Source organism: Orcinus orca, chromosome 20 (genome assembly GCF_937001465.1).
Source record: "Orcinus orca chromosome 20, mOrcOrc1.1, whole genome shotgun sequence".
Classification (NCBI taxonomy): domain Eukaryota; kingdom Metazoa; phylum Chordata; class Mammalia; order Artiodactyla; family Delphinidae; genus Orcinus; species Orcinus orca.
In genome coordinates, this window is record NC_064578.1 from 501,406 (window position 1) to 520,046 (window position 18,641).

Consider the following 18,641-nt stretch of genomic DNA (forward strand, 5'->3'; position numbering starts at 1 on the left):
GGCCACGAGGAAGGGATCCCACTCGGGAACTGGCTGCTGGGTTGCATCTTCCAGGAACGCTGAAGGTCTGTGGGAGGCACGAGAGGCACGGGCTCTCCACATGCTTTCACTTACATTCTTTTTCTTCCCCTACGAAACGCAAGAAAGTAGGTGGCATTTTCCACATTTTTATTAAAAGATTCTAGGCGTCGAAGACGTTGGATAGTAGGGTTTTCCAGGTTCCATAGCTGATCAGCGGCAGACTGAGTACGTCCTGGGGTCCTTCTTACACTAAGGCAGGAGATCCCTGTGCTGGCGTCTGACTTGAGGAAAGGGGCAGGAAGTGAATGAAGTAGCATGCTGGTGTATCACCTCCGGGCGATGGCACTCCCTGGGCCCCACTTTACACTCGTACCATGATTGTGCTGCAGGGAGTATGGGGGTGTGTGGTGGGTGGGTGAGTGAGTGTGGGTTTATGGTGGACTGTGTGCGGCGGGGTGTGTGTGTGGCACTGGCGTGTGGGGGGTGGGGGGGGCGCCTCTGGCCATCACCCAGTGCTTGGCTCCGGGGCAGAGGGCATGTGCTTGAACTGTGCCGGGTGCAGGGCGAGGCCTGGGCACAGTACAGACAGGACTGGGTCCACTGCTCTGGGTCGACAGCAGAGCCTGTTTTCTAGATTCCTCGCACCTGCCATCCTTGTCCTTTTCTTGTCCAAGGAAGAAGTTGCTGTTCTGTTCACTCTCGACCCTTTCACACTTTTTCCTGAGACTTAAGTGAACTGTGGTCTGTGTCCCGAGGGTAGTGGCCTCAGAGGGGTCGTGGGGCCTGCATCCCCCGGAGGAGGTGGCCAGTAGAGGCTTGCCAGCTGGTGACCACTCGGGGCTGCTTGGCCACCAGTGTGTGAGGCCCGGCGCCTTGGCAGTGGGGCAGTGCCAGGGAACCCTGCTGGGGTGGCCGGGAAAGGGCAGCCACAACTCCCAGGCTGCTGTTGGTGCCCTCGTTTGTGACCTGATAAGTCGTCAGCTCGGCGGAAGATGGAGTTGTGTAGTATGCACAAAGGATATGGGCTTGGTACTCTCGTGCTGCCCGGTGGCCCAGACGCTGGCGAGGTGGACACTGCCGCCCTTGGGGTTGGGGCAGGAGTGGGGCTGTGGCTGGCGGGCAGGCTTGCTGGTCTCCCGGGGAGCTCCGAGAGACGTGGAGGCCTGTCTTCAAGGAAGGCTGTGTCCTTCTTCTCCATCCAGGCAGACTCTCCGCCTGGGGACTCCGCGCCTGCTCTCCTTGTCTGTTCTGTCCCCCAGGCCCCCCGCGCCGGAGCGCATCTGTCTCTGTCTCTGCAGCTGTCCTCTTACCGTGGCTCATGTGGCACCTTAGCCCCTCGGCTTCTTCTGGGCACTGCGAACCTTCACTTCTCCAGGACCACCTGCAAGTGCCTACGGCCTGGGCCTTCTGGACTGGGGCCCCTCCCTGCAAGGAGTACCAGTGTGACGTGTGTGTAGCCTGGGGACAGTTCTGCTTGGTGCTTAGAGTGGGCATGAACGTGTGTGCCTGGAGCCCATCACGCGGGAGCTGCAGTCCAGAGCACCTGGTCTTGAAGGGTGTCCTGCTCACAGCGTTCACCCGTCCTGTGCTTTAGAGTCAGGAAACGGGAAGCGAAGTGCATGACTGGGGTCAGGACCTTGGTGATTGTCTGGCTGAAGTTTTGCTGGAGATCCGTTGAGGTTCACTGTGGTGCATCGTGTGCGTCGAGCAGTCCTGGGAGATCATGTGAGGAATTTGAGCCCTGGGTGCGGGCTCTGTGTGGGTCCTGAGGACTCTCTGGAATTCCAGTAGTGCATTTCCTGATAAGGAACTCAGGGCAGCCTGGCCTTGGACGTAATCAAGTCTGTACTCGGGAAGCTGCTTGGAAAGTCACTGTGTGAGGACAGGCTCCTGCCAAGGGCTGTTTTGCAAGTGTGTGCTACAAAATATTTTCTCTTCCCCTTATTACTTAAGTAGGGCACCTGTCATAAGCTAGTGAAAGTTATTTGAGAGCACAGGTTCTGGCGGGAAGAACTTCTCTGAAACTCATTTAGAAATAGCCATAGAGAAGTATTAAATGAGAGCGTTTTTCCCAGCAGCCTCACCAGGCCTACCTGTGGGTGGTCGTGCCTGAGAGCAGGAAGTGAATGAAGTAGCGTGCTGGTGTATCACCTCCGGGCGATGGCACTCCCTGGGCCCCACTTTACACTCGTACCATGATTGTGCTGCAGGGAGTATGGGGGTGTGTGGTGGGTGGGTGAGTGAGTGTGGGTTTATGGTGGACTGTGTGCGGCGGGGTGTATGTGTGGCACTGGCGTGCCCGTGACAGTGGCCTCGGGCTGTGGTCTTAACCGTGACCCTGGGCTGGTGTGTGGAGAGGAGAGACCGTGAGATGTTTCTTTTTGGGAGTTCGATTTCGGTTTTATTTAAAACAACAAACTGTGTTTATGGTGTGTGGTTTCCACTCGGTGGCTCACGACTTCGGTTCCCCCTCCCAGTGGGCCCGTGGGCAGGCGTTGGCGGTGCGAGCACAGGGCGGCTGTTGGTGGGCTGCGCTTTGAGGAGTGCATCTGCATAGGGCTGCACAGAGTCTTGGGTCCTAGGACAGCCCCGCGAGGTTGGGAGAGGGGCGCTGGCTTGGCTTTCGTTCTCTGGAAGCGCTCCCCAGGGAAGGGTGTGGTGACCACCCCGGACTGAGGTTCAGCGGCTCAGGGCTGCTGCCATTCGCTTCCCTGTCACCCAGACCCTTCGAGCTGAGGCTGCGGTTTCTGCAGGACACTAGGAGGACAGCGTAGTGTTTTATGACTATTAACGTTTACATGGGAGGCTGCGGGGAGGGACCACACCCGTGGGCACGGGGTCAGCCTGGCAGAGCGCATGCTCGGTCCCGGAGGCCATGCGCCGTTAGATATGGCAGGATGGACAGCTCTGAGACCGGCCAGGTGGTGGGCTGAGCTGACCCGGCAGACATTTTTCCTGTCTGCGGTCTGATGCGGAAGGGGTGAGGGCTCCGCCTCTCAGCGTGGGGCTGCCTCGAGGTGCTTGACCTGGGAGGATGACGGCGCTTGAGCATGTGCCGCGCAGGGATCCGCGTGGCCTGAGGGGCAGGTCCCCCCCTTCAGGTGCCCGTTCACGGCCGTTGGGGGTCTTCTCGGCCGGTGCCCAGTCACAGAGGCTCAGCTGAGAGTTGCTGGGGGTTTAGTGGGGAGCGAGCAGGACCCTCAGTGGGCCTCCCCCTTCCCTGACGCCGCTCCCATCCCTCTCCAGGGGCGCCGTTTGGGCTGCCCTTGGCCTCATCTCAGCTCTCGAGGCTCCTTTCTCACGTGCTGGGGCCTGGGGCCTTTGGAGTTTGCTCAGGCTGTTCCCAGTTGTTACGCGTTTAAAACAACAAATAAGTTTTTGGCTACTGTTGGGAGGTTGGGGGTGAGTGGAGTCTGGGGCAGAAGGAGGACTTGGGGTTCGCGGGAGCAGAACTGCTCCCAGTAATGAGCTCTGTCTTTTCACCAAACAGCTGACACACTCCCCTGCACACACCTGCCTGTCAGTTGACAGCAGCCTCGCTCTCGGGCTGTGTTGCACTCTGAGGTTGCAGGGAAACTACTGTCAACAAGAGAACCCCTACCTTTTCTACAAAGAGCGGATTAAAGTAAAGTGTAGGTCACCGAACATAATTGTACACGATGTTGCTTTCTTTTGTTGAAAGGGTAGTTTCTTAGTGCAGTGAAGTGTAGAAATCTTTTCTTTATTCTAAGAGTTACGCTATTCGGTGTCTTAGAGAAAAGTTAGGGCTCCCATGATTCAAGTAGTTCGTGCACATTAACCAAAACTCAGTGTATCAGTTTGCTGGGGCGGCCGTAACAAACCCACAGAGCGGGGGCCTCAGACCACAGAGACAGACTCCTCCACAGCCCCGGAGGCCAGAAGTCCGAGACCGAGGTGCCGGCCGGGCTGGTCCCTGCCGGGGCCGAGGGAGAATCTGCCCCAGGCCTCTCCCAGCTGCCGCATTTGCTGGCGCCTCTGATGTTCTGTGGCTCGTGGAAGCGTCACCCCCTTCTCTGCTTCCATCTTCACGTGTGCGTGTCTGTGTCCGTGTCCAAATTTCCCCTTTTTATAAGGGCACCAGTCGTACTGGGTGAGGACCCACCCTGATGATCCCGACAACATCCGCAAAGACCCTGTTTCCAGATAAGGCCGCATTCTGAGGTACTTGGGGGTTACGATCCCAAAATAACGTTTTTTGGGGGGGACGCAATTTAGATAATAACACTTACCAGTAAATAAAGTTAAATATAAAGAATAAAATAAAAATCATGTGTAATCCTATCCCTCAAAGATAAACATACAAATTAAAAATTGTGAATATGTTACATTTCACAAAACAGGGATCAGATTGTATATAAACTTTCGTGTTCTGCACTTTAAAACCTAGCATTAACTTCCAATGACGTGAAACTTCAAACTGTGACTTTTAGTGACTACATAGTCTAGAGAGCAGTGTATATAATGTGCCTGATGAAGTTATGATTTTCATGTTTTCTGGAAAAGGGGCCTTGTCCCCTTGCACACTGTCTGCCCTCACACAGCAGGGGGTCCTGCTGAGCGGAGCCTGGGGACTGGGTGGGGAGCAGGTGAGGTGGGAGGGGCCTCAGGAGGTGGGAGACTGGGCTGGAGGTTGGCGGCCCAGCCTGATGTGGCCGCCTTTGTTACATAAACCAGGCGCTCTGTTCCTGGGAGCCTCCCGGCCCAGCATGGTGAGCTTGTGGCAGTTCAGTCACCTTTTTTATTAAGCAGACTTTATTTTTTAGATCAGGTTTAGGCTCACAGCAGAATCAAGCAGCAGGGTACAGAGATTTCCCATATACACTCCACCCCCACCCACCCAACCCGGCGGAGTGGTTGATCTATTGAAAGCAGTGAACCTGCACAGACACGGTGTCACCCAGAGTCCACGGTCTGCATTCTGCTTCCCTCTTGGTGCTGTCGGTCCTGTGGGTTTGGACGAGTGTGTGATGATGCGTCTCTGCCATCACAGCCTCACACAGACTCGTCTCACTGCCCTGAAACCCTCTCCCTCCACCTGTTCACCCTTCCATCTCTTCACTGTCTCCACAGTTTTGCCTTTTCCAGAATATCATGTGGTTGGGCTCGTACCGCCTTTTCAGATGGGCTCCTTTCACGTAGGAATGTGCATTTAAGGTGCCTCCGTGTCTTTTCATGGCTTGATAGCTCATTTCTCTTTTTTTTTTTAGCGCTGAATAATAGTCCATCGTCTGGATGTCCCACAGTTTATTTATCCATTCACCTACTGAAGGGCATCTTGGATCACTTTTAATTGTCTCTCTGGTCTTCTCTGATGGGAAGTAGACAGTAAACAAAGCCAGCTGCTGACCTCTGACCTCTCTGTGAATTGCCTGGAAGAGGGGGTGTTGCCGCCCGGATGCTTGTGCCGTGTTGTCCCCCAGTTCCGAGAGCCCTGGACTGTGCAGGACGTTGCTCCAGAACGATGCAGCCTTCTGTTCAGGGAGCACCTGAAACACTTCGCGTGGAAACCATCCCCACAGCGGTGACACTGCGGAGTTGGTGATGGGCGGCAGGGAGAAGGATGGCCTCGGGCTGTGGTCTCCTGGGGTCCGAGGGTGCGCACCCCAGTCCAGAGGCGGTGCAAGGCCCTCGCTGGGCTCCTTGGGAAGTCTGTGTGCCCATCCAGCCAATGCGCCTTTGCCCACACCACTTAATTTTCCTTTCAGAGACAAGACCAGTAATTCTTAACCTGGGCTTAGAACACATAGAGTGTCATGGGGTCTGTAGCTATTTCAGAATGCCGCCAAATTCTCCACACGCAACCCACACCCTGCATTTTTGAGAGTGAGCTCTGCCCCTGGACTCAGCAGTAGGATTGACGCTCAGGGCCCTGAGCCACGTTCTGAAGCAGAGCCCCGCCCGGAGGTTCTGGTAGCCAGCTTGGGGGCTGCTTGGACCTGGACCCGGTCTGTTCACCCCTGTGCTGCGGCCTCACCGCTAGGCCTTCATTTCCCCATCTGTAAATGGCATGATTTTGGATCCTTTTCATCTTGACATTCAGAGGATAGTACTGGGTCAGGGTCTACAAAAGATTGCTATAAAATCTGGAATAGTGCATCTTATTCTTGCCGAGCAAAAAGGACCAAGTCCCAGTCATGCCCCAGCCCGGGGCGCATGGGCCCCGCGTGTCGGTGTCCGCGTCCCGCAGCCGGCGGGCACTCTCTGCTGGCCTCCACGAGTCTCCGGTGGAGCTGAATGGACAGACAGGCCCACCAGGCGGGCCAGGCCCTCCACCCTGCTCCAGTCTCCTCTGTGCTCCTGAGGTGGGACCACACGGCCCTGGGCGTCGGCTGCCACCAGGGAGACAGACAGAAAGCCAGTGCCTCTTTGAGAGAAACGCTCAGACTTTTATATGTTCATCTTTTCTCTCTTCTCATCTAGTTGACGGTGATCATGGTGGGATCCAGGGAGTGGGGCACACGGATTAAAGGGTCTTGTGGGTGAGGTCTTGGCGGGGTCTGTGATAGAGCAGGGGCCTGGAGTAGCTGTCTCTCCCGCACGCCCATGTTCCTGGGCCCTGTCATGTCAGGAACTCCTCATGTTGTAAACACGGAGGGGCTCAGAAAACTTGTCTGTATAGGGGCATCTGTCAATAAAATGCTTATTTACTAATTTCATTTAAAAGTAGGAGGAATAAACCCATTGCATGTTACTCTAAATCACTGTACTTTCCAAAATGAAAAACTGTCATGTGTTGCTTTGGTTAAAGTATACCGCCCCCCCTCCCCAAAAAAATGTAGTTGGAATAGGGAAGAATATTTGAATAGCTTTTTTTTTTTTTGGGCCTCACCGCGCAGCTTGCGGGACCTTAGTTCCCTGACCAGGGGTTGAACCCAGGCACCGGCAGTGAAAGCGCTGAGTCCTAACCACTGGATGGCCAGGGAAGTCCCTTCAATAGCTTTTTGATATAATTTTGGAGGTTTTATTTGATATGACACTGAAACCCAACAAATGGTCATGTGGTGATGGTCACTGGCAGTGTGCGTCCTCCATTGGGTCACACGTGTTTCTTCTCAGCTGTATTCGACCCACTGGTCTTTCTTGCACTGTAACTGGACCTTTTACCTGTGTTGGATTTTGCAGCATTGTGCATTGGCAGTTGGTCAACTGTGGTTTGCTCAGTTATTTCCGTCTTCCAGATGCTGATGTATTTTATTTTGCTACTTTTGTTTCTGTTACCACCAGTCTCATCAGAAGAGCCTTTAAGCCATCAAAAGCTATCTGCTCATGGCGTTTTCCAAAATTCTAATATTTGACCAAATGCTTGAATTTTAGCGTTGGCAATAAAATAGGTCAGGTGCTGGGACTTCCCTGGCGGTCCAGTGGTTAGGACTCTGAGCTTCCGGTGCTGAGGGCCTGGGTTCGATCCCTCGTTCGGGAACTAAGGTTCCGCATGCTGCACGTCGTGGCCAAAGATCAATAAATTAGGTCAGGTGTTTTCCTTGAAGTGGCAGTCTCATTTTGTTCATTTGCTAGAAACACTCTGCCACATCCCCTCGTTTGTAGAGCTTGTATATCAGTCACTCTTCCATATAAAAATGCCTTTGCTGGGGACAGCTGTTGTTTGGTACACAGCAGAAATGCTTCATGTACGTTTCACATTTTGTTACATAGAATATGAAAAAGACAAGTACGGAAAGGCTTGGTATTTAATGAAATTAATAATTCATTAATTAGTGGTTCATCATGAAGGTTCTTAAGCAAATTGGACCATCACCTTTGCATCATGAGTGCAAATACCACCCCAGCTAAAAAGGCAGTGTTGCTATGAAAAAAGTTTCAAAAGGGCTGCAGGAATTCCTAAGGGTCCTTGGACCACATTTTGTAAACAGCTGTACTAACAAGCACTTCAGCATGTATGAGAAATCGTAGTTGAACAAATCAAGTCAGCCTACATGCTTATCGGTCTCTCAAAATTCCACAGCCTTAGGAGAATCCGATGGTGTCCATGACCTCTCCCTAGTGCGTAAGCTCACGAGTTCGTGTGCATTTTCAGAGGGCTCCTGATTTGGTGGACCCTTGGTAGTAAGCACCCCTCCTGTAGTTCTCACAGAAATGGGAACATTGCCCCCCCACCCCCCCCACCCCCCTTTAAAGTAGGTCTGTGCATGTCTTCTGGCGCATGCTCACAGACTCAGCACACATCCTCAGCTGTGTGTCGGTGCCCTAAGCTGCTTCCCCTTCCTCTGATTTCCTCTTCCGGAGCAGACCAGCAGCAGAAGGCAGTGCTGTGCGGCCAGGCTTCCTGTGTGCCAGCTGCTCTTGGGGGTGTGGACTCTGCTCCCAGGACAGGTTGCTGGGCGAGGTCCAGCCCACTCCTCTGGCAGCACACAGCCCTTCCCTGGGCCTCATCTAGTTTCCTTGCGTAATTCTTCCTGCTGAGACGCTGCCTCCAAACTGATGGTGCATCTCGTAGTTTTAGACCCTGATTCTCTTGGATCATTTGAGCCATGTAGCTTCCTCTGGGGTCACTTTGGTTTTGTCTTCTGTAGTTCAGCCTGGTCACTTGATCTAAAAATCTGTCTTTGTTTTTCCAAATTTTGCAGACCTTTTAAGATGATCTGGATTGCAATGACTCGAAATATATCGATCGGTACACATTTGCTGGTTTGGAGAACTTTTTAAAGTTATGGAGTTCTGTATACTCAACTTTTATTAGTCCTCTAAAAATTGCTGTCTCTGAATTGACTGTGAAGGGACCTTGAGACTGACGTTCTAATAATGCTGGGGCCGATCTGCTTTAATTGGAAGTGAGGACGCTGGGCCTTTTCCCAATAACTCAGTAACCTCCTGGATGTAACTCTGCAGGCCGTTTACTATGAAACTCTGATGTACAACCCGGTAAGCATCTTTAATGAAGTTCTTTATCATAAAACATGACTTCCGTATGTGAAAGTGATCTTTTTCAGGTTTTATTGAGATGAGGAGGGGAAAATACTCTTAACTGTCTGTCAGAGAGATTTTTGTATCGGGAGGCGTCTCCTGATTATTGAGAGGAGTACAGCAAGCTTGGTGGAGTCGAGGCCCTTTGTGTCCAGGGACGCGGAAGCCAGTTGGACTGTAGTCTGAGAGCGCGCCTGCGCTGGGGACAGCCGGGCTGGGAGCACCTCACTGCGCGCGGGCCCTGCCCGGCGCTTTCTGCTCTGGACTGGCTCCTGCTCTGTGGGCTGTGGCTTTGCTGGATCTGTGTGACCACAGCTGTGTGTCAGGACCCACTGCCACTTTTGACATGTTGTGGTTGGAGCTTCCCTTATTTTTGGCCCTCAGAATTAAATCAGTCTGTGCCACAACTTTCTTGGTGATTCTTTTTTGGCATAAACTTCAAACTTATGCAAATCAGAATGGTACTTCTCACTGTCTGACGTTATTTCCTTTTATTTAGTAAATATTTAGCGTTTGTATGTGCAAGATGCCATGTTAACACTCAGCTGGATTTCCAGCATGAAGAGTAATGGCCTAGCTGGACTGCTTACTGCCCATCAGCACTGGGCCAGCTGCTCCCCCTTTTAATCCGGAAAGGCCCCCTGTGGTGGGCGTTCTCGCTTTGCCTGCAGAAGGAAGATGGAGTCTCGTGTGTGCGTGGGACTCCAGCGGCTCCGGCGGGTGCTCTTCCATGAGGCTGTGTCGTCACCAGTGAGCACGAGTGAATCTCAAGGCATTTGAGTCTCGCAGAAAGATGTCAGACGCACAGAGAGACCCCCTAGAGGCACGTGTGGGAAGGGGGAGACTGTTTCTCTTGTGGCTCGAGCTTGCCCAAAGCTCCGCTGAGGAGGTAGCTTTGGGTGGGCTTTGAGTAATAAGTATAATTAGAACAAATGGCCGTGGTGTTTAAAACAGGGCTTTCGGGTGAAGGAATCAGAGTGAGTCTGGAGCTGCGAGTCCAGTGTGTCTCAAGGTTGGGGTGCAGGTGAGGTTGGGCTACCAGACCAAGGGGTGTCTTGGAAGGGGGGTGGGGAGGAAGCCCAGCGAGCGGGCGTGGACCCATCCCTGTGGCTGCTCTGGGGCTTGGGAAGTGGGGAACCAGATCCTCAACTCGGTAACTGGAGGGATGGCAGCGTCGCTGCAGAGACAGGGGACGCAGAGAGAAGGGGCTGATGGGAGGAGCTATGTTTGGGCACGAGGGACTCGAGGTGCTGGGAGGAGAGTGACTGGGATACCCAGCAGGCAGCTGAGGCCGGGGGTCCCCCTGGGTGCGGGTGTGTGCGCACCGGGAGAAGGGCGGGCAGGAAGAAGGAAGCTACACGGAGCAGAGCAGCAGAAGCCCCCGAGCGCAGCGCAGTAGTCTGCAGCGGGCAGGCTTGCTCTGTATAAGACAGGAAATGGAGAGAACGTCTATAGAAGTGACTTCTCCACTGGAAGCCGTAGGTCCTTTGAATGGATGACGTGTGGTTGTCTAGGTCACGTTCCTGTTTTGGGAAATAAGGTGCCTTATGTTCTAATCTGTACATTATTATGTATTTAAACCTCATAGTAAGCACAGCTCACATGGACTGTGTGTTACTTTTTTTACTAGCAATTTTTGGGATTTTAAATGGTCTGAAGGACCAATAACAATGAGGTGCTTTAGACTGAAGCCTTCACAGAAGAATCCAACAAGTGTGGTTTAATTTCTAGATATTTGTGGTGAGGCTTAAGCAGTTTGGAACCCCCATGTACTGGTTGCTGTTTGCTTCAACTTGAAATGGGTTTGTACTCTTTATCAAGCACCTCCCTGCCTCCTGTAAAGCTCCGGTAAAGCTGACCTCCTTCAGTTTGGGGGAGTGTGAAGGGTGAGACGAGGTGAGCGAGAAAACAGCAAAACTAGTGAACGCGAGCACTCGCAGGCAGGTAGGACCAGAGGCCTGAGAGCGCTGCCCCGAAACCTGGAGCCTGCAGGTTTATCGGGCTCTCCCCTGGGCCGCCGTGCCAGGTGGAGCGGGCGGCCGCAGAGCAGAGCGCGCTCGGCCTCCAGTCCCCACGGCTCTGCCGGGGCTGCTTTAGACCTTAGGGGGCGGCCCTTTTCTAATTCAGTTGGCACATTTATGTGTCACCAAGAACAGATGTTAGTTTTTTTTACAGAGCCGTGTAGATTAAGGTACACTTTCACTCTCCTCTCCGTGATGCCGGCTCGAGCAGAGTGGGCACCGGAAGGGCTGGACAGGGCTGTGCAGCGGGGTGGGCATCCGGAATCGGGTGCCTCTGCCTGACTGGGGCTTGGGCACCACTGCCTCTCGGGTCTTCACAGTTGATGTGGGAGCATTTTGTGGATTTCTTGGCTTTAAACTTTGTGAGCTGGGGACAAGGGAAGGACTCCGTGGACAGGAAGGTGCCCAGGTCAACTGGGTGAGGGTGACGGGGAGGGTCACCGGTGGGGATTCGACACAGGCTCACTCAAAGAGGTTTCCTTTCTTCTGCAGTGGAATTGCTTAGAATCTGTTTCCGGTGTTCCTCGTCTCTGACATGATATTCAGAAGAAAGCAGCCCCGGGCAGTTTTCTGCTCCAGGAGTTTGATGGTTCAGAGGCGCAGGCTCTGGGCTCCTTGGCAGCCCTGCACACGGGGCTGTCGACGGGCCTGTTTGCATCGTCGGGTCGACGCTGCCAGTCTGTCCTCCCGGAACTGGCCCTGGTGCGTTGTATTAACTCGCACTCCGACTGTTCAGCCTCACTCCTTGCCCAACGCCCCCTCTGTCCCAGGGCCCTGCCCAGCACACCCCATCGCATTCAGTGATCCTGTCACCTCAGTCTCTTCTGTTCTTCTGTGACCTGGGCAGTTTCGAGGACCACCAGTGAGGTGTTTCTTAGAGAATGTCCTCCATGTGGGTTTCTCTGATGTTTTCTCCTTAGACGGGATTGTGGTTTGGGAGGCATATGGCCGCAGAGGAGAAGTGCCTGCTCATCATGTCCAGTCAGGGTGCTGGCTGGCCCCGCGGCCGCCTGGGTGAGGAACGCCTGCAGTCCCGTCGGGGTGGAAGCGTCTCCAGGCTTCCATTTTACGAAGCGTTCATTGCATCATGTGAGAACGTCTGAAGCGTTTGTTTTGCTCGATGTCATCCATGCTGTCAAGATTATTATTTTCTTAAATGAACGTTTTATCACTTGGGAAACGATCTGCTTTCTCCACTCACCAGAGGTAAGAGGTAAACTGTTTCAGGTCATGACTTGCAGTTTTATCACTATTATTTGTGTCCTGAAGTTCTTTCAGATATACTGTTCCCTGGCAGGTACCTTTTGGGATAACAGTGTCAGCAGCTCTGAGCCCCCCTCCCCGAATTGCAGCCCTCCTTCTGCGGGGGCCATCTAGACTAGACCATGGTCTCAGAAAGCCTCGCCCTGCCCGGGAGCTGTGCTGTGCTGTGCTGTCACAGCCCAGAAGAGAGGCCGGGCTGCGAGCGTCCAGAGTGGCTGTGTGTGGCTGTGACCTCCTGGCCAGGCCTTCCTGGGGTGGAGGGTGGAGTGGCTGCCTTGCACGCTGCGTCTGGGGAACTGGCTGTGCGGCTGTGACGAGGCGGACAGGCTCCATGGACCGTCCTGCTCGTCACACTGTTAACAGTGCGACGCCCTGCTTTGCTGTACAGCAGACATTAACACAACGTTGTGAATCAACTATAGTTGAGTAAAGTTTTAAAAAATGTGACTTTCTAGGGCTTCCCTCGTGGTGCAGTGGTTAAGAATCCGCCTGCCAATGCAGGGGACATGGGTTCGAGCCCTGGTCCGGAAAGATCCCACATGCTGCGGAGCAGCTAAGCCTGTGTGCCACAACTACTGAGCCTGTGCTCTGGAGCCCACGTGCCACAACTACTGAAGCCTGCTCTCCTAGAGCCCGTGCTCCACAAGAGAAGCCACGACAATGAGAAGCCCGCGCACCGCAACAAAGACCCAACGCAGCCAAAACTAAATAAATAAATTTATTAAAAAAAAATAAAGTCCCACATTATGTTTTCCAATCAGTAAGGGCTTTACTTCAACAATTACAATCCGAGAAATAGGAGAGACCCCGGCAGCCTCTTTGCTTCTTTTGCTGACAAATACGACTGTGTTCCATAAGTTTTTAAAGTCGATTGAGAGCTTAGAGTGACTTCTCTCCTTAAATAAGATGGGTGATGGGTTAAGTATTTTTTATAATTTTTTTTATTATCTGATTTATACATGTGAGTGTCTCTATGTCAATCCCAGTTTCCCAAGGATTAGTTATTAAAATTTACCTTCCATGGTTTGTCGATGCAGGTTTGGGGCCCAGGCGGTAGCTCGGGGGATACGATAGCTGCCTCTTAAGTGGACCGGTGTCCCCATGCGTGATGGCCTGGAGGAGGGCTTCCTGTGACACGGACGGACAGCGCCGCCGCCACAGGGGGTGGTCTTCTTTCTAGGCTGTGGTTGGTAGGCTGTACCTAAAGTGAATGTAATTGCTGAGGAGTGAAGACCCGGTCCTTTGGTTTTGTTTTCTTGTCGGGACTGGTCGCTCTGCCTCCTTTCTCACCACGGAGGGCGGCCCTCGGCCAGCCCAGGACACGCGGGCCCTTCCGAGCTTCCCCGCTGTGGGTGGGGACTTCTCCGTCTCCGGGCCGGCGGGGAGGGCTCTGCTGGGCTCCGAAGGCCGAGACCTTGCAGTGCGAGTGCCACCTGCGTTGCCGTAGCGGCCGTGGTCACTGGGAAAGTTCTTGGTCCTTGTGTCTGTAATGGTGCCGTCTACTCAGGCCTTCTGAGTCTCGTCCATGGAGAATTGGAATTTCTTAGAAGCTTCTCTTGGAACCTGTTTTCATAAAAGCTACAGCAGAAGAATGATAGAAAGGTTTTGTTTATAAGGTTTTAGCTTCAGGGCTGCCTACAAAGCATTTAGTTGGAGTTTTCTCAGTTCAGTGGTCCGATTAAAAAATAATGAAGAGAGAGCATAAAACATCTGTTTTGTTTGTTGCTTAATAGCTGGGAGTTAACTGCATTTCTGCAGGCAGAATTGGGGGTGGCTTTGGGTGCTGTCGCCTTCCCTTACTTGGTTCATCTCTTGCTGGAAACCAGCCCGACTTCCTGGGAAGGCGGGTCCTCACCATGGGGAGGGCTCTGGCCATGCTAATTCCCACGTCACACGCTTCCCTGGTGTTGGAGGACGTGAACACGGGACTGTGCTCGTTTTGTGAAGACTGATGAGCAGACAAGTCCCGAGTTTCCTTTTTAGGGCCTGGAAGCTCTCTTCTCTCTTACAGACTCTGCCGTGAAAAGCTGCCTCTTGGCTGTGCACTCATGTGTATGTGCTCACATGTGTGCTCACACACAGGCACTCACATATATGCCAACAAACTCCTCACTGACCCTCCCTGATTCTGCCACCACGGGGCTGTCGTTAGGATTGAATTCTGTTGATATTAAGTGTGGGTTACCGTAAAATGTTGTAAGATCAAAAGGCCACCTGATTGAGGTAAAAGGAAAAAAATCATTCCCTGTCCCTTTCTAATTTTAAAAATTTTTATGTTTTATTTCCCCCCCAGTGTGATTGAGACATAATTGATGCGCACGCACGGGTGTGTGTATAGATAGACGTTGTGTTCTGGATCTCAGCTCGATTTCGATACAGAGCTGAGCCTCACTGGCTCAGAACAACTTCAGAGCAGGTGGCCTCCTGCACGTGAGGGGAAGATGTCGCAGGCAGGATTCGCCTGCTTCCTGAGGTGTGCTTGGCCTTCTGTCCTGCGTGAACCGGCAGCCCTGCAGCCTGCAAGCCTGTGCCTGGTGACTCCCTGACCCTTGCAGGCAGGCTTTGTGTTTGGCTCAGGGCTAGATTTGCAAACGGGTCCAGCCGTGGGCCTGGTCCCTCTGTAAGCCCCCTGTCCCAGGGTCTGAGGGTGTGGGACAGGCCTCAGCTTAGAGAATACTCTCTTTCCGGAGGGGGGAGTTCAGGACTCAGGACAGAGGAGGGTGTTTTAGATTCTTTACGGTGGAGCACCTCCCTCCACGGGAGCGGAGCTCCTGCAGGGCGCTGGCGGGTATGACCACAGCCCCCTTTCCCCGTGGCCGCCGAGCGCGGAGGACGGAGGAGGGTGGAGGCAGCTCTCCAGGGTCAGTGCGGTCCACGCACGTGCCCACTTCGTGTCAGGTCCTTGACTCTCGTCCATGGGGCTGTCCACCCGCTGCATCTGGCCTGTGCTGCTTCTCATGCACCTTGTTCCATGGTGACTCTGTCACTGCAGACACACAGTAATCAGCAGGTGTCCACGGAGCGGGACGCGAAGGTTTGGAATCAGACAGAAAGCAGCTCTCAGGGCCGATGTAGTGCCGTCTTGTCCCCGCTGTTCCAGCAGAGGTGGCGACGTCTGTGGTCCCTCAGTAAGCAGTAAGGGGAGGACTCACTGCTGGCACCTTTCTGTTCTGTTGAACCTTTCGTCCACAGACTAATCCTTTCCTCTGTGGCTCCTCCCCACTCCCATTCCCGGAGACCTTGGTCCTCAGCCTGTCTCGAACCTTAGCACCATGGTGTCTTTTTTGCCTTAGGTCATAGGTATGCATTTCCAGGGGGCAGAGGCTGCTGGCCCGTCTCATTTAGCAGCTGCCCACAGAGAAGGGAATCAGAACGGGTCGGGGGTGGTGGTCCCAGGAGGGAGGGCTGGGCTTGTGCGGCCCGCGTGCCCCCTTCCCTGGGAGGGGGTGTTCCCTGAGGTGGCCGTTCTGGATTGACTGTTGTGCCCTCTGCTCTGCAAGGCAGGAGGTGAGCGCTGTCTGTGACTTGCCGCTTTTCTGCTCCTAAACAGAGCAGTAGGGGAAGATGGGCTCTGATTACAGGTCCTGCAGTTTTGTAAGTTATTGTGGGACCGTGCACAGCAGGTTTGGGGAATCAATCGTGGGTTTCTGTGTTAAGTTAGGGAAAGTTTGCTCATGGGTAACACTTGTAATCTTAAACGGAGGCGGGGGAGTACTGATTCAGCGTTTGGCTGGAGACCCGATGGTAGGGGCTTGTCTTTAGTTTTCTTTTGTCTTTAGTTACTTTTAAACTTTCTTTTAGGGTATCAGTATTATCTAAACTTTTGCAAGAAAAACATGCTGCTCACATTGTGGTTGTTTAAAAAAAGACAGACCCTGCCTCACCCCTCGTCCTGTCCCCAACCCCTGAGCCCGGAGCCTGGACTGTGGTGCAGGGGGAAGGGGTCCAGAGTCATGCCTGAGTTAGTGTGTCCATCGAATGTATTTTAGTAACTTTTATTAACTGTTTTAAAATAACTGACAGTGGTATGAAAGTTGAAAATCCGGACAAGAAACAGTTATTTGACAGGGCATAGCTGAATAAATACATGGCCTTGTGTGTGTGTGTGTTTTAATAAATTTATTTTTATTTTTTTAGTTTTTGGCTGCGTTGGGTCTTTGTTGCTGCGTGCGGGCTTTCTCTAGTTGTGGCGAGCGGGGGCTACTCTTCGTTGTGGAGCGCGGACTTCTCCTTGCAGTGGCTTCTCTTGTTGGGAACACGGGCTCTAGGCGCATGGGGTTCAGTAGTTGTGGCTCGCGGGCTCTAGAGCGCAGGCTCAGTAGTTGTGGCGCACGGGCTTAGTTGCTCCGTGGCATGTGGGATCTTCCCGGACCAGGGCTCGAACCCGTGTCCCCTGCATTGGCAGGTGGATTCTTAACCACTGTGGTACCAGGGAAGCCCTGGACTTGTGTTTTAAAGACTGTACTTTTTATTTCTTTGTTAGGCTGTAAGGCAGGGACAAACTGTTGATTTCCAGCCTTTGAGAGCCCTGGTGTGCAGAGGCGGAAGTAACAGATTGCTTTCAGCTTTGCCTGGGCCTCCCCTGCACTGGGCACTGTCTGAAGCTTTTGGGCTAGCTTGCTGGGTTCCAGGGGCCGGAGGAGGTGGGTCAGAGCAGGGGGCCTCTGCCTACCGCTGCCTTCCTGGTCCTCCACAGTACTGCTGCACGGCACTTGGACTTGAAAGGTCTCGAGTTGTCTGGGGGAAGAGAACAGACACGGTGTGAGCACTGCTGGGAGGCCACGGCCCAGAGAGCTTGCGTGGCTGCATTGTGGTCACCAAGTGAAGGACCCAGGCCGGCCGACAGTATGCCCTGAGCCCAGTCTTCTCCCCCCGCCCTGTCACATCCATTTGTGGGGCTGAAAAATGTTCACTAAACTCTGGATGATAAAGTGAGTAAATATGGGGTGTGTGTGTACGTACATACATGTATACTGACAGATATCCTCCAGGCTGAATTTGACTAGCTGAAGGCCATTCGTTTCTTGCCATGAGAGTTCTGAAGGTCTGGTTCTGTGGACCGTGTGTCCTGACGAGCCTGTGGGCAGGGTTCCGTCTGGTTGGGACAGGGGCCAAGGTTGTCCGGAGGGCCCCTCGGACTCTCGTGTGCAACCAGACGTGGGGGCCGTGCTTCGGGCCCTTCGCTATGTGCAGTTTCAAACCCGAGTCCTGCTGGCCACATTGGAGCGAGTCCCTGGTTTGGGCGCTCGGCAGTCGAGGGCAGCGGATCTGGGTTCAGGTGCGGTTTCCCCTTTGCCCGAAAGGCTTCTTCTGGACACATCCTGAGGCTGCTTCACATGGAACCAGCTGCCAATGCAGGGGAGCTGTGGAGATTAGACGGACAGGACCGAGGGCAGAGGGGCTGTGGGCGGGCGTCCGCCATCTCTTGGAAGCCGGGGCTCTGTGCTGACTGTCCCCCATGGGCCTCGGCGCAGGATTAAGTCCATCTTTTTCTTAGAGTTGGCAGCGGGTCACCCCATGGAGTCCTCTCACCTGGTTTATAGGCAGAACGCTTGTCACATGTGGCTTCTTGTTGATGGCTTAGGGTTTGGGGTCGTGCAGCGTGGGAGACGCTGCCCCTTCGGGCCGCACGCCCAGGCGTGTTGGCAGTTTCTCGGTGGCTTTCCTCCTGCAGTCCCTGCTGTTTAGGTTGATGGCTTGCCCTCTGTTCGGGGCTGGGCCCTGGGAGCCGTCAGTGCCGGGCTTGGCGTGTCTGTGCCGAGCTCTCCTCTGGAGCCCGCTCAGGGGAGCTGCGGGCATTTGTCACTAGGGGGACGTTTGGGGCCAGAACCTCACAGCCTCTCTCCTCCTTTAGACACCAGGCCTCGTGCTGGTCACTTGGCATGGAGACTGGCGGGCATGTTTCCCGGGTTCTGTGCTCCTCCCTGGAAAGCACGCTGGGCGGCACCTGCAGCGTCAGTTCAGTGCCCTGTTCACGGCTGCGGTCATCTCCTCTAGATTGCCTGCTAGTGAGCCCGTGTGCACCGGGTCGTTGCCTTTCAGCAAAGACGGCTTTGGCTTCCAGCACCCACGCTGACTCTCCACCACCCAGAGCGCCTCCCTCCGGGGCCCCCGAGGACGCAGGTGTGGCCATGAGGGCCCTGGAATAGCCCGTGGCCCGGCCCTGGAGGTCGTGGCACTCGAGCAACCTGGGAGCAGAGGAGCTAAAACCGCATTGGCATTCTGCACCTGGGGTGCCAGAAATAACATCTCTTCAGAGTGAATTTCTTGGTAGAAAGGAGGAGTTATTTATACACCCATTTATATTTGGACTTGAATTGAGTAGTTTCGAGATGCAGTGTTTGGTGAATAAAGATGAAAGTGTATGTTTTTGAGCGATGAGGAAACTGTGAA

At 53.7% G+C, this 18,641-nt stretch overlaps 1 protein-coding gene across 7 annotated transcripts in view; it reads left to right on the forward strand.

Moving 5' to 3' along the window:
* ANKRD11 (ankyrin repeat domain containing 11) overlaps nt 1–18,641 on the forward strand; it is a 172,159-nt gene that overhangs the window by 78,435 nt on the left and 75,083 nt on the right. The window contains exon 1 of one of the 7 annotated variants that reach the window (XM_049702828.1): nt 8,659–8,922. The exons of the other annotated variants lie outside the window; for them this stretch is intronic. The gene's annotated coding sequence lies outside the window, so the exon portion shown is untranslated. Of the gene's footprint in view, nt 1–8,658; nt 8,923–18,641 lie in introns of those variants that run through there. 7 annotated transcript variants of the gene reach the window in all.